At 27.3% G+C, this 14,368-nt stretch overlaps 1 pseudogene; it reads left to right on the top strand.

Moving 5' to 3' along the window:
• Positions 1-2,979: 2,979 nt before the first annotated feature.
• Positions 2,980-12,163, top strand: LOC112693304 (annotated as a pseudogene).
• The last annotated feature ends 2,205 nt before the right edge of the window (positions 12,164-14,368 follow it).

Here is a 14,368-nt window from a genome sequence, read left to right on the forward strand (position 1 = left end):
ATTAAAATATATTAAATACTATAATATATTAAAATTTTAAATTACTATTCGTGTAATGAAAAATAATGCAATTAAAATTATACGAAGTGAACGAGGTGAAGATCTAATACTATTAGGTAATAACAAATATCGTTTTATTCGGAAACGTAAAGACACACGGTTGAAATGGAAGTGTTCAAATAATAAATGTACTGCAAGTATTCTAACAGACACAGAAAAAAAAGTATTGATTCAAAGACTCGGTAAGCATTATCATTCCGACATCCCTATTTCTACTATAGAACGTCAAGTTGTACGTGAAAACTGCAAGCGAAAAGCCGTAGATTGCATTTCAACAAAGCCGGGAAGTATATTATTTTAAATGAAACATTTATTTTTATTTTAAATAAATAGTGAAAGTAAACTTCGAAATGCATATAAAAATTCAGATGACGCCCTAGGAAATTGGCTAAAGATGTTTTTTGGTCTTCAATTTATAAACCATGACGAAGTTTAAGATGTATTCGTGGAGTTAATCGCTGTTTGCCCAAATGAAATTGGTCACATTTTTTCAGATTATGTTTTAAATAATTACATAGAACCTGGCTGTCCGTTCAATACGAAATTGTGGGCAATGAAACCTTCGGAAAATTCTAGGTAAGTTTCAAGTAAATTAATACATGCAAATTAATAATTACTACAATTAATAACTTTCTAGGACTAACAATGCCGCTCAAAGCTTTCATAGAATATTTAACAGTCAATTTTACAGTTCTCATCCAACAATATATATTGTTATTCACTAACAATATTAACACTAATAGAAACACAATCAGAAACTTCATTAAAAATAGCAACGGTAGAACAGGGTAAAAAAAAAGAAATGCCAATAAAACAAAAGGAAAAATGAATTAATATTCATAATAAATATATGTGGTATGTAGCAAATAAAAGTTCTAGTAATTTATTAAAATATTTAGAATATGTTGGATTACGCTATCCCGCTAAAACTAATTTATAGGTAACTCATTTGTCATTACATTTATTTTTATTTTTTTTTTTAACATATTTTTATTACATATGACTTTTTTCTAGAATATTTATTAAATGATAAATAATAAATGATATGGCGACGTTGCACGTAAATTAGTTCTCAATCGTATTCTTTTTTGTGTTTTTTTATGGTCAGTGGTAAGTTCTTTGTTATTTTTAAGTGTTCTCAATCGTTCGACCAAAAAGGTATAACGTTCTCAATCGTTTGATAGCCAAATTACTTCGATTTTTAAATAATAACAATATTATGCGATTAGAACCAACAATTATTCTTAATTCCTTTTCAAGAGCCTTTATTATTATTATATTGAAATTTTTCGAAAATTTTGGATTCTTAATTTGATTATATTGGTTTAAATTTACTCAATCGTTTATTCAATTTTTTTTTTTTTGTAGGTTTCAGTTTTTGTCAGTAACCTTACTAATTATAATTTTTTAACTTTTTAATCATTGATTGTTTTTTTTTTTTTTCAGTATGTATTTCTATTGTTTTTTTTTATCTTGTACTATTATATGTTAATGTATCTTTAGTTGTAACTGTTAAGCTATAATAATTTTATATTGTTAGCTTTAATAAAAAAAAAAAAAGTAAAGTATCGATACTTTATCGCAACGTCTTTAAGTACACATAAAGTTATAAGTAAGTGAAAACATCACATAACTACTTTTTTTCTAAAGATACATTTACTACTGTAATTATTATCTTAGTCCCCTATATTCGTTTATTGTATCAAATGATCAATTCGTGATTAATATAGGCTTCTGAGTTATTATAAATCAAATGAATATCAACATTTTGAAATCAATATAAATAATTGCCAGTAAGAAATAATAAATGAACACAATTGTTGTATACTAGGCTTCGAGTTCATTGTGGTTTAGATACAAAATCAAAATGTTTTCGCACCGCTTGGAAACTATGAAAAATTGAATTTTGTGGTAATGCGATTAAAATTAAAACAATTAAACTTTTGTTTCTACCTTCACATTACATCATTTCACCTGGAGTTGAGTTTCATAATAATTAATCAACTTGTAGGTTGCGTACGTGACTATTTTGTTATAAACGTACAATACGTACAATAACAACGTAAAAAACGTACAATACGTGTATTCAATATGACACAACACTTATAAAATAATCGTATTATGGAAATAATTTTCAGGTTTATGCCTGTATAAACTCAATTAGTATTAAAGCATTACGGTTACATCGATTTAAACAAAATCAATAACTATTTAATCTTATCAAGTATATGGCAAAATTAGAATTTTCCATGAAACTGAGATGAAATTTCTATAAATATTATCATTAGCAAGCAAGTTATTATATTTCGTGCTTAAAAGTAAGCTTCCAGAATATCATAGTATACAATCAAGACCCTTCGGTCGAACGCAAAGTGAATATCAATTTTACGTACTTGGTCATTTCGTCATTATCCTATTTTTTTTTTGTAAGAAACAATAAAAAAATTTTGATTAGTCACAAAATTTTTAAATGTTGATACAATGTTCCTCATAAATTTTTCTTACTCGTATGAAAAAGTATTAAAAATGTGTAGTCACAATTTTTATAAATAAGCGTTTAAATTTTAAATCTTGAAAAAAATCACGAAATCTGTCTATTTTTAGCAGTTAAAAATCGATAAACATTTCAATATGTATATTTAAGACTTGAAAATGAAATATAATGTACTAGAGAAGCTGATCTTTCTAGCAAACCAAAAAAGTGTACAAAAGCAGCGTAAAAAAAACAAAAGAAATACTGTCACATGAGGACGAACGATTACATGATGACATTATTTGCTATGTGTCCTGCGATAATTGTTAATTTAAGTTTTTACATCACGTATTTTTTAAAAAAAAATGTATGTCTGAAGAATATGTGTGTTCAGTGATACGAATGATAGAAGAAATTTTTTTTATTCGATTGAATAAAAAGAGACTATGGGTGAGAAAATAGAATTGTAGGCGGAATAATTTGTGTATTATGAATAAATAAATTAAGGAAATTGTTATCGAGGATTCCAATATTTTAAAAACTTTTTAAGAGTGAACGAAGAAATGCTTAACTCGTCACTTAAAAAAGTAAGATTCAATTTTATATTTCAATATTATCTTCAGCAGATTTTAGTATCAGCGTTATAATATATTCATTTATTTTTCATAGGTTTCTAAAAACATCCAAAAACAGGATACAATGATGAGAAATACTCTTCCAGTAAAGTTAAAATTAAAAGTTGCTTGTAGATTTTTAGATTCACTTGCGTCTCTTCAGTATTCATATCGAGTACCAAAATACAGCATCAGTAAATTCCTACCAGATGTTTTTGATGGTTTGTATAAAGCACTGTCAACTATCTAACCGAGCTTGATGGTTCGACAACTGACAGTTGACAGTGTGACAGTATGGCACTACATATTTACACGATGATAGTTCCTTGACATTTACTGTCGTGAATGCGACTGTCAAGTGTTGTCGTGTGAACGGGGCTTAAACACACGTAAAACTTACACGTTGGTACATTAACCCCGCACCGTCCTTATTCTGTGCCTCAGTGACCACAGTAACAACAAAATCGGACCAAACACCACCATTCGCATGACATTCATGTTCTCTCCTAGCCACAAGAACCAAATATCCAATACCAATGAGCAAAACCATAGTTAAAAAAATAATTTGGAGGGTTAAGAGGAGCATTTCCTAACTGATTATACGCATTCCCCTGGTGATTAGGATAGCTAACTATCAAAAAGATACGAGAGAGTACTTAGGAAAAAAAAAAGGTAATGGTGGAAAATGTAAAAATGTATGTAAATGAAATACGAGTATTTAATATAGAGCACTATGTTTACGAAAAAGGCTTTTTTTGTTACACAGGCTTATAAAAAATAAGTGTCGTAATTGACTTATTATGAGTTTAGACCTACGACTTTACTTATACTTTACATCAGTGGAACTAGATTTAAAAAATTAAGTGTTAACAAGCAACATCAAAGAACACATTAAAATTAAATTGTAAAATGTATATTATTTTTGTATGGCTCATTCTGATTAAAATAAATAAATACTTCACAATTATTTATTTTCCATTAAAACTAATTCTATAATTTCTTATCAATCCTATGTGAAAACAAACAAATTGACAGTTGAGGATACGTAAAGCAATAGCGAGAGAACAAGGAGCACCTACATGAATAATAAAAGGATGAGAAACGTTGATTTAAAATGTAAATATATTTTTTTTATTAGTCAATTTTAAAATTTCAAAATGAATAGACATTTAAAATCAGTAAATTATATAAAATGTCAGAGGAAGAGTCTGTTTCTAACCCACCTCCCTCGAATTGTTGATGAAGTTACAAAAATACAAGACCTTGCCGAGGTGACGTGTTCAGAGGAGGTGATTTGAAGTAAATGTTCAACATTCGTTGTCTGAACCGCCAGCATTATTCGGTGTTCGCAGTCAATGCATTCGGATACATCAATTATTTAATTATCGCCCCGCAAAATCACAAAATTATGTAACTCTATATGCAATATCGTGAATGGTGTTGAGGAAAAATAAATATAGTGGAACCTCTATAAGTCGAATTTTTAATAATTCGAAGGAACGCCTTGGCCCCTGTCTTACAATATATATGTGTTATAAATATTCTCGATAGTTAGAATTTAACTAACTCGAATTTCTCGGTAATTCAAAGTAATTACAGTTGAATTTTGGCTCATAACTCGAATTTATATAATAATATATAACACGTACATGATTCGATAACTCGAAGGTCAAATAACCAAGTGTATTATTATAAATAACTATAATCGAAATTGAAAACGGATTAATAATCTAATTATTAATCAATCTAATCTTTACCTAATGCTCAAAAGGTACGGTTGTAACTTCAACGATATATTATGGCTTTGCATTAAAATTACTCTTGCCCAGGCATTAGATAGTTTAAAGGTTGTACATTACAATGGCGTATACAGGGAGGGTCTAGTGGGCTACAGCCCCCCTCCCCCCGAAATATTTTAAAAAACTTAAAAAAATTTTTAAACGTTTGTTATATTTTAATGGTGCTTTATGCTTATTTAGAATTTGCGTTCAACGTTTTGAAACATTCTATAAATTAAATGTAGATAAGTACTTACTGTGTCTTGTTAGTAATTCTTAAACAGCAGTGGTAATTTAACTCTGTCTATAGTAGCCCTCCCCAAAATATGTTTTGTATACGCCACTGGTACGTTAAGTACATTTAAGAACAACGAGAAATTGGATACGAGATTTTTTCCGCGCTAAATATTAGTGAAAACTTGACAGTTATGTCAAACAATAAAAGACAATCAAAAATATCAGATTTCTTTTAAAAATAGTTCTAGGTACTTTATTCATTACATTGTATTTTCTTTAGTACATACAATGTATACATATACATATTTATTACTTAATACTTTTTTAAAATTTGAATACAATATACATAGGTACCTACATACATTATAAATGTATTAGTAAATATATAAATAAAATTATAAAATGAAGTCCTTGTGTTTTTTTTTTCTAAACAATTTATATATAAATTTTTTTTCTAATTACAAAATTTGCATATGAAATTTAACGATGAACTCTAATATTTACATTTTTTAAATTTAATGTTTAGTGTAGACAATTTTATAGTTTTCATTACCTTCAATTAACTATTTAATTTCAGAATAATGAATGAAAAAAATGAGAGTAAATTACGATAAAAAAGTATTTATTTATATCTTATCTGTGTACAAACCGGTATTTCCTAACTGGATACTAATAAGTAAAGATGTTAAAATACGGTATTTTATTTATTTTTTTGTATAATACCGTATTATACCAATATTATACCCTATAAAACTTTTCAGTACTTTAAATTATAAGGAATAGGTTATATCAAAGGTTATAACCTCATTGTTAATCATGAAATATAAATTATTTTAAAATAGAATAATTGAAAAAGATGGCTAAAAAGTTCGAAAAAATTTAAAAAACACATAACACAAGAATTATTCACCAAATTCATCAAATTAATATTTAGTCATGCTACCGATTTGCAATTATGATATAGGTAATATACGTATGTATGTTATACATAGTAATACATCTTTTTCAAATAGAAATAAAGAGAAAACTATACTTAATACTTTTATAGTTATATACTATATCATTATACCTATATATTTACAATATTTGAGTATTATAATAGTACAATAAATTTATTTAAATAATTTTTAACACCTGAATTCTAAATTAACACGATTACAATAATACTGTATATTTTTAATTTTTACAATAATACTATACTGTATTGGAGATCCATTCTATAAGTATAAATTTTCTTTTTCTTTTTTTTTTTATAGTTGAATTACTAAAAATAACTAAAAATAACTCTTTCATTTTTTTTTTTTATAATGTCTGTATAAAATATAATGATTTTATACCATGTGTATAATACCTTGTATAATACAGTTTTATATCACTGTATAATACAGTTTTATATCACTACTAATAAGTAACCATAAGTTGAATTTCGTCAAAAACAAATTACTCGTAAATATTAAAGTTCATCGTTAAATTTCATATGCAAATTTTTCAATTAGAAAAAGAATGTTATACATTAATTATTTAGAAAAAAATATATTTTTTCCGAATATGTAAAAAAAATTAGTGTTCCCATTTAAAAAAAAGTGAGTTGTATGGCGCATGTGAGTATCAAAATCACATTTTTTCGGCCAACTCATTTATTGACCATTTATTAACATCATTTATTTTTTCCGAACGCGTCTTTTTTTTTCGTTTACCGCTGGCGACTTCGTGGTCTCCAGACGGTTGTAGTTGTTTTTGACACGTGACCTCTCATGCACATACCCACAACTGGAACACATATTTTCTGATTTCGGAATCGTTCCGTTAGCTACTACTTTACTTTTAACGGACTTTTGCGACGGACGATCGTCGTACGGGCATTGTTTGCGACTCTTGCAACACCCGCGCACACATGAACCCGGAGGCTTTTCGTTGCCGGTTGTGTTCTTAGGATTTTTCGGTTTCAAAAAAAAATTCCTCAGGACCACTGTACGAGCATCCCACCTTGTCGTAACCAGCGGAATTCTTCTTCGGCGGAAAATCGTGTTTGACATAAGTACTTGACCGTTTTTGGGCTTGCTACTCGCACACGACTTGGTCATTGACGTTCCAACGTACCATATTCTTGCATAATTGGCACCTCGTGTCATCTCCATATGCATCCGTTTGAATTGCGTTACCGACGACCGTCGACGTGGATCGCTTGACAGATTTACCATAACGTGCATAAGTTGCTTTCGTTCTTGGAAAGTTTCGAGTATCTGTTCCGTGTTATGTATTCATCTTAAGTTTGAAAATGTGTTAAAATCCGTGTGAAATCTTGTAGTGTTTAGTTGATTTAGATTTTGATGTTATTGGCCTCGGAACAGATATATACATCGCTTTGAAAGTTTGCTACGGGCAATATTTATTATTGCACCTACTGGCCAACGAAAGACTATAAATGTAAAGACGTCAACTTATTCATACAACTTCTCAGATAAGAAAAAAATGTAATAACTACAATATTTCCAAGATCAAAATAATAGTATTTATTAATTGTGATTAATGTTTTGTGAAAAATACCTAAAATATCTATTTATAAACCAATGTACGCTTTTCTAATCTATAATATAAAATAACAATATTTATGATTGCCCGTATTATAGAGAACGTTATAACCTGTATATAATATTACATTTTTATATTTTGATACTTGGTTAATTGGTTAATATTAAACGCAACTGATTTATTGATATTGATCGTAACAAAACGCAAGAAATCATTAAAAATAACATTAAAAAAAAAGCTTAAATAGGTGGTTTGAACCCCCAACACCACCCTCGTGGATATGCCACTGAATGACACTACATATTTTCCATCATGTCAAGAAATTAAAAAAATTGAAAATCAATCGGTTTGCTTTATTGAATTTAAAAAAATAATCACAGAACTAATAACATAATTTAATTCACGATTTAAAGATTTTAATGTATTGAAACCTAAATTTGAATTATTTAACAACTCAATGACAGTTGATATCTCGAAACAACCTCCCGATTTTAAAATGGAGATATGTAATTTACAAGCAATACTGTTTTCTTCAATCAAAAGTAAATTTGTCTCCTGAAAAGTTTTGGAAACTGTGTTCGCAAGAAAAATTCCCAGCATTACGGAATTTTTCTCTTGAAATTTTGTCGTAATTTGATAGTACGTATATTTGTGAATCGGCCTTTTCTACGATGAATTTAATAAAGTCCAAATCAAGAAACCGTCTTCTAGATTTATCTTTAGAATCATGCATTAGGTTAGCTATCACAGGGTGCTCAATTGATTTCGAAAACTTGGCTAATGAAAAACAATGACTATCATCAACTTAATTAACTAACTAATTCTAAATCCTAATTAATTTTAATTGTAAGTAACTTACTCTGTAATGTAATTATGTACGCACAATATAAAATTATAAAATAAAATATAAATAGACAAAATATAATTTTTTTTCTTCTGGCGGCCCCCGGTGTGTTTAAGTGTGAATTGGCGTGCGAACCACAAAAGATTGAACCACCCTGATTTAATATATCGATTATTTCCATAAATAATAGTAACCATGCACATAGGCCATATAGTAAGCAAGGGCGTATTTAGACTTACGACTAGTGGGGAGAGGGGGCGAATCAAATTCCTTCTTTAATTCAGGCTCAAAATTTACAAGCAAAATTTTTGGTAATATTTAAATCTAGTGAATCCTTAATATTTCTGGTTTTTTTTTTTAATCTAATGCCGGATCCACTTAGAATGGACTTTAGTGTAGTTATTTTTTGACACCAATCTGTGTTTTGAAAGTTTCGCTTGTTTTTTATTTGATTTTTCACTGAGTATGAACCAGGACTTAAATCAAAATAATATATATTGTTTACCATTATGGGACAATTAAACGTTATAAGTAATTGAGCGTTTAACGCTCTAAGTAATTTAAACGTTATTCAATTTAAGCGTTTAAACGTTATACAAATTTAAACGTTTAAAAAAATTTCCGTTTAGCATTTGCGTTATTTAAATTAGTGTAAAATTTGAAACATTTTCAAATGTAATATTTAGCAATCAATACTACGTAAAATAACATTACATATTTTATATATAATATTATATTCAGGGTGATTTTTTTATCTTGAACCAGTTAATATCTCGGGAAGTATTGGGAATTTTATAATAATTTTTATTTTTAAACTTTCTAGGTTTTACTATTTTACACTGTGTTACAATTTTAATAATTTTAACTTCCACCCTTATTTGATAAAACACTATTAACTTTCGATTTTCAAATGGCAATACCTATTTTCGATAACGAAAATTTTTAAACATACTTAAAAAAATAATTTTAACGTTTATAGAATTTAATTTCAGTAATCCTTTTGCGACTTATTACCGTTTAAATATTCGTTCAATTTACTGCTACTGTGCAATTTATCAAACCCAACGGTAAAAACCAGAAGTCAAAACAGAATGATATCTCAATTTAACAATACTCATAACGGTCATAATCGATAATAACTCTTAGTACCTAACAAGATAAGAGTTATTATTTAGTTATTGTTTATCTAAGTACCTAACAAAATAGATAAACAATACTGTTGGAAAAAAAAAATATCCTATCAACACTCCCATCAGAACGCCATGTGTCAGTGAGCGACTAGTCTGCAGCAGTGCGGCTAAATCAGCTATAAAGTATAAAAATAACATATTACAATTTACCATCATGGTTACATAATATATCACTGGTTATTCCTGGTATACGGTCTTATCACGAATTATCTTAATAGATAAACAATAATAAATGCCGGTTAACTGTTTCTGAAAACATGTGGTTATTGGTTAATCGTTAATGTTAGTTTTCCATTATCCAATATTGAATACAAATTATTAACTAATTATTATTATTTGAACGTTTAACCACAAAATACGTTTTAAGTAAATACTAAATTATGTATATTATTTAAAATATAAATTTAAGGTTTAAACCAATTATTTCAATGCATATTATATTTTTGATAGTGTTTTAATGTTGTATTTTGGTTAAAAAATTTGAATTTAATTAAAAATATACTTTTATCCAATCAGCAACACGTATTATTATGTGTATGTCAATTAGATTTCATATTTTTCCGACAAATTTTTTAAATAATTTATTGGTAAGAGTTCAATCTAAAATTAATAAATTAGAATTTTTTTTTTTTATTAAATGATTTATGTATAATATTATTGTTATAATTAATCAAAAATAACAGTCAACTATATGACTAGACAGGTCAATTTGACCAGCAATTAATCCATATTCACATTGTTTGCTACCAGTATATTTTAAACACACTTTACAATCTATTATGTAAGTATGAATTTTTTTTATAAAATAAATAATCTGATGTTTATCATAATTTTTGTTTATTTTTTAGCAAATTTATTTTATTTTATTTCAAATTTTAATTGCATTTAGTAGTACTAACTTTTAATTCAAATATCTATAACAAGATTGGATGAACAAATACAAATTATTATTTTGGTTTGTCTCAGTATAGTACATCTTACCTCATAACTTAAGTATGTATACATTTTTTTTTTGTATAGAATACATCAATTCTATAAATAATTTAATGTTTTTTTTTTAGTTGCATTCTGATAAAAAAAACAGTACAGCATCAAGACCAACTATTTCTAAATTTGTAAAAATTGTTTATGATTACATTAATAGTTAATCTTAATTGTATGTTTAAATAATTAGGTTAAGTTATTGTTAATTTAATGAAAATTCTTGTTCTATGTACCATGCAATGCTTATTCATTAAATTTAGTTTTAAATGATTCGGTAAATTGTTGTCTTGATGCAGTTATATTCTTTAATATAGTTCAAGAAATCTATATTTTTTTTTTCTGCATCAACTCATCGATGGGATGTCTTATTAAAACACATTAATAACCTAACTGTAAAACCCCTTAGTGCGACCCGCTGGGAAAGCAGATTAGATGCAGTACGAGCTATAAGATTTCAAGTCAAAGAAATATATTTAGCTCTTTTAGAAATATCCCAAGATAATTCGTTGGTAAATCCTTCTGGTGTTAAATGTCACACCGAAGCAATTGGTATCATCAATAAGTTTTCAAACTTTAAATTTTTGTGTTACTTGGTAATTTGGTACGATATTTTATTTGAGATAAATATTACCAGTAAAATATTACAAACAATATCGCTTGACATTTCTGAAACAGTTAAACAATTGGATTCAACTAAACTTTTTTTAATGAAATATCGTTCTGACAAACGGTTTGAAAATACATTGAAGTCTGCTAAACTACTAGCAAACGCTCTTGGAATTGAAGATTAATTTCCAATAATAGATGAAAGTAGACTTAGACGTACAAATACGCAGTTTAATTACGAGTCACGTGATGATCCCATAATTGATTCTAAACAAAGATTGAAAATAAACTTTTTCAATGCAATTTTAGATAGTGATATACAATCAATTAGCGAAAGACTTTTACAACTTTATAAGTTTTTATATTTATTTTTATATTTATATATATTTCTTTATGACATTTCCAAAATAAAAAATAGCGATGAACTTATGACTCATTGTAAAAATCTTCAACTAGCATTTGGATCAGATGATGGCTTAACTTCTGACATTAATGCAGTAGAATTATTTGATGAAATTACAGCTCTACAAAACCGGTTCAATGATACAGAAACTAATCCTCGAATAGTTTTGAAATATATTTTTGAAAATCAATTAGTTGAACTTTTTCCTAATACTTATATATCATTAAGAATTCTTTTAACACTTCTTGTGACGGTTGCTATGGGAGAAAGAAGTTTCTCAAAATTAAAAATTATTAAAAATTATTTACGATCCCAAATGTCACAAGATCGCTTAGTGGGCCTTGCAATGATTTCAATCGAGAAAGAATTAGCCTATAATATGGACATGGAAGAAATAGTATCTGATTTCGCTAATAAAAAAGCAAGAAAAGTTAAGTTATAATACGATGTTAACATTTATATTATGTTTTTATTAACTGTTATATTATAATACAACTATTTTTAAATTATTTTGTTTTATTTAAATTAATAAAGATTTACTTGTCAGTAAATGTATCAATCTAATAAATTGTTAACTTTATACAAATAAATTTAATGAACTCGGAATTAACTATATTTTAGTAATATTTATGTGAAAAAATATTTGATATAGTATTTACATGTATAAAGGGCGGCAAAACTGAAGTTTGACTAGGTGTGTAAAATCATCTGAGCCGGGCCTGTGTGTGAAATTATCAATGACAAAATAATTTGAGCATTAATAATAAAACACTAAATTGTACGAATAAATCGACCGCAATAATTATTCGATGGCTAAACTATCAAAAATAACTAATTCATCAAAACATTATATCTGTATCGATGTTTAATTATACTTTATGTATGCTTATTACTTACAGTTAAACAAAATGAATAACTGGTATTATTTACACTAATTATTGGTAAAGGATAATAAATAAATAGGAAATCTATGTAATGTTATTAATACTTACTTGAGTAAGCGTAATTTAATACTATCGTTTATTTGGTCATACAGGAAACTCTCATTTAAGTATCAAATAAGACAAATGTTTATGTACAACAATCTAATTAAACTTAACTGATTAATTCAAATAAGTATTATATACTATTCGCTTCTTTAATATTCCCCAGATTCCTACTGTTTTGTAGTTATGTAGTTTTAGTGTCTTATGAATTTATCATTTAATATAAATGCATACAATATTCTCAGAATCATAAAACTTTTATTATATATAATTTGTTAATAAACTATTTTTAACGCTATCCAATAACCCTGCCATAATAAAAATGAGAACTACAATATAATTATGAATATTATTGGAAAAATTAATGTCGTAACGATATACCGTGTTCTCGATTTAATACTGCTTATTTTTATTCCCATGCGACACAGAATTATTGACATATTTTTAGTTTCTGCATTTACTCGTTAAGTCATGTTTTTATTATGTAAGATTTTATTTTAGACTGCAATCCAATGCATTAGTGCTACAATTATGTAACATTTTTCGAAAACGATTTTCCCGGTAGTAAAATGCCGAAACGTTTCACGGAATACTTCGTTGTAAGCTATGAGTACGACACAAGAATAATATTTGAAAAATATTAACTGTTGTAAATGTATTTCTTATTGATATGGTCAGTGAGTTCTAGCGATAGCCTGAATTATTTAATAGCTTATTATTTAATGAGTCTAAAAAAAAACATGAAAAATTATAAAATTCGTTATTAACGATTAGTTATATAAAAATAGTTAAGATATTCAAGGTATTTTCGGTATCACTTAATTATAGTAGCAATGATATTAAATTACAGTTTCAAGTCCAAGCAAATTAAATCACAATTTTATTATATTCTGTATATGTATGCTTAATAATTTTCAGCTTCGTATCATCCACATAAATTGTTATAGTTGTGAAAATATAGCTATTTTTCATTGTTCCTTTAGCTTATTGGTACATTTTCAATACTACCATGATTATATCCATAAAATATTACAAGTAAAATCAAATTAACTGATATTAAATGTATAAAAAAATTATTACAATTTAATATTAACAATATATACAAGAAAATCTAAGGATATTATTTAATTTTCTTATTAATGTATTTTGATTTTTTATTAGAGCCATGCGTTTATTACGAAACGAATTTAGTGTTATTAATCAACGTGAAATTCATCGGTACCCATTGATTGTTTTATATGGTTTGTGCGTTCAAAGTTCAAGGCAATTCACGCATTTATTTTAACTTTGATTAACATTTTGCCTCGTTTGTCCTACGAACATTTTACCTACATGCAATATCATTCTGGAAATATTCGTACACATTAACGGTATCGATAACAAAATCATTTGTATACAACTCGGTCATTTAAATGTAGTGACGGTGAAAAGTTTAGTGAGTGGATCATGAGCACCAAGTTCAACTGTTCGTTCTGAACACGAACTGAACCGAAACAGAAACTGCAACACAACGCACTCACTTAAAAAATTAATATTAATACTCGACGGTATGTCTACATAACGTACGTACACGTTTTATACAGGCAGACATGGGTCTCTCGGTTGGCTTTGCATCGAATTAATATTTTCATGTCAAACACCGGACCGTTCCCCGCGCTATA

This window comes from Sipha flava, unplaced genomic scaffold (genome assembly GCF_003268045.1).
Source record: "Sipha flava isolate LNK unplaced genomic scaffold, YSA_version1 84_pilon_pilon, whole genome shotgun sequence".
NCBI classification, from domain to species: Eukaryota; Metazoa; Arthropoda; class Insecta; order Hemiptera; family Aphididae; genus Sipha; species Sipha flava.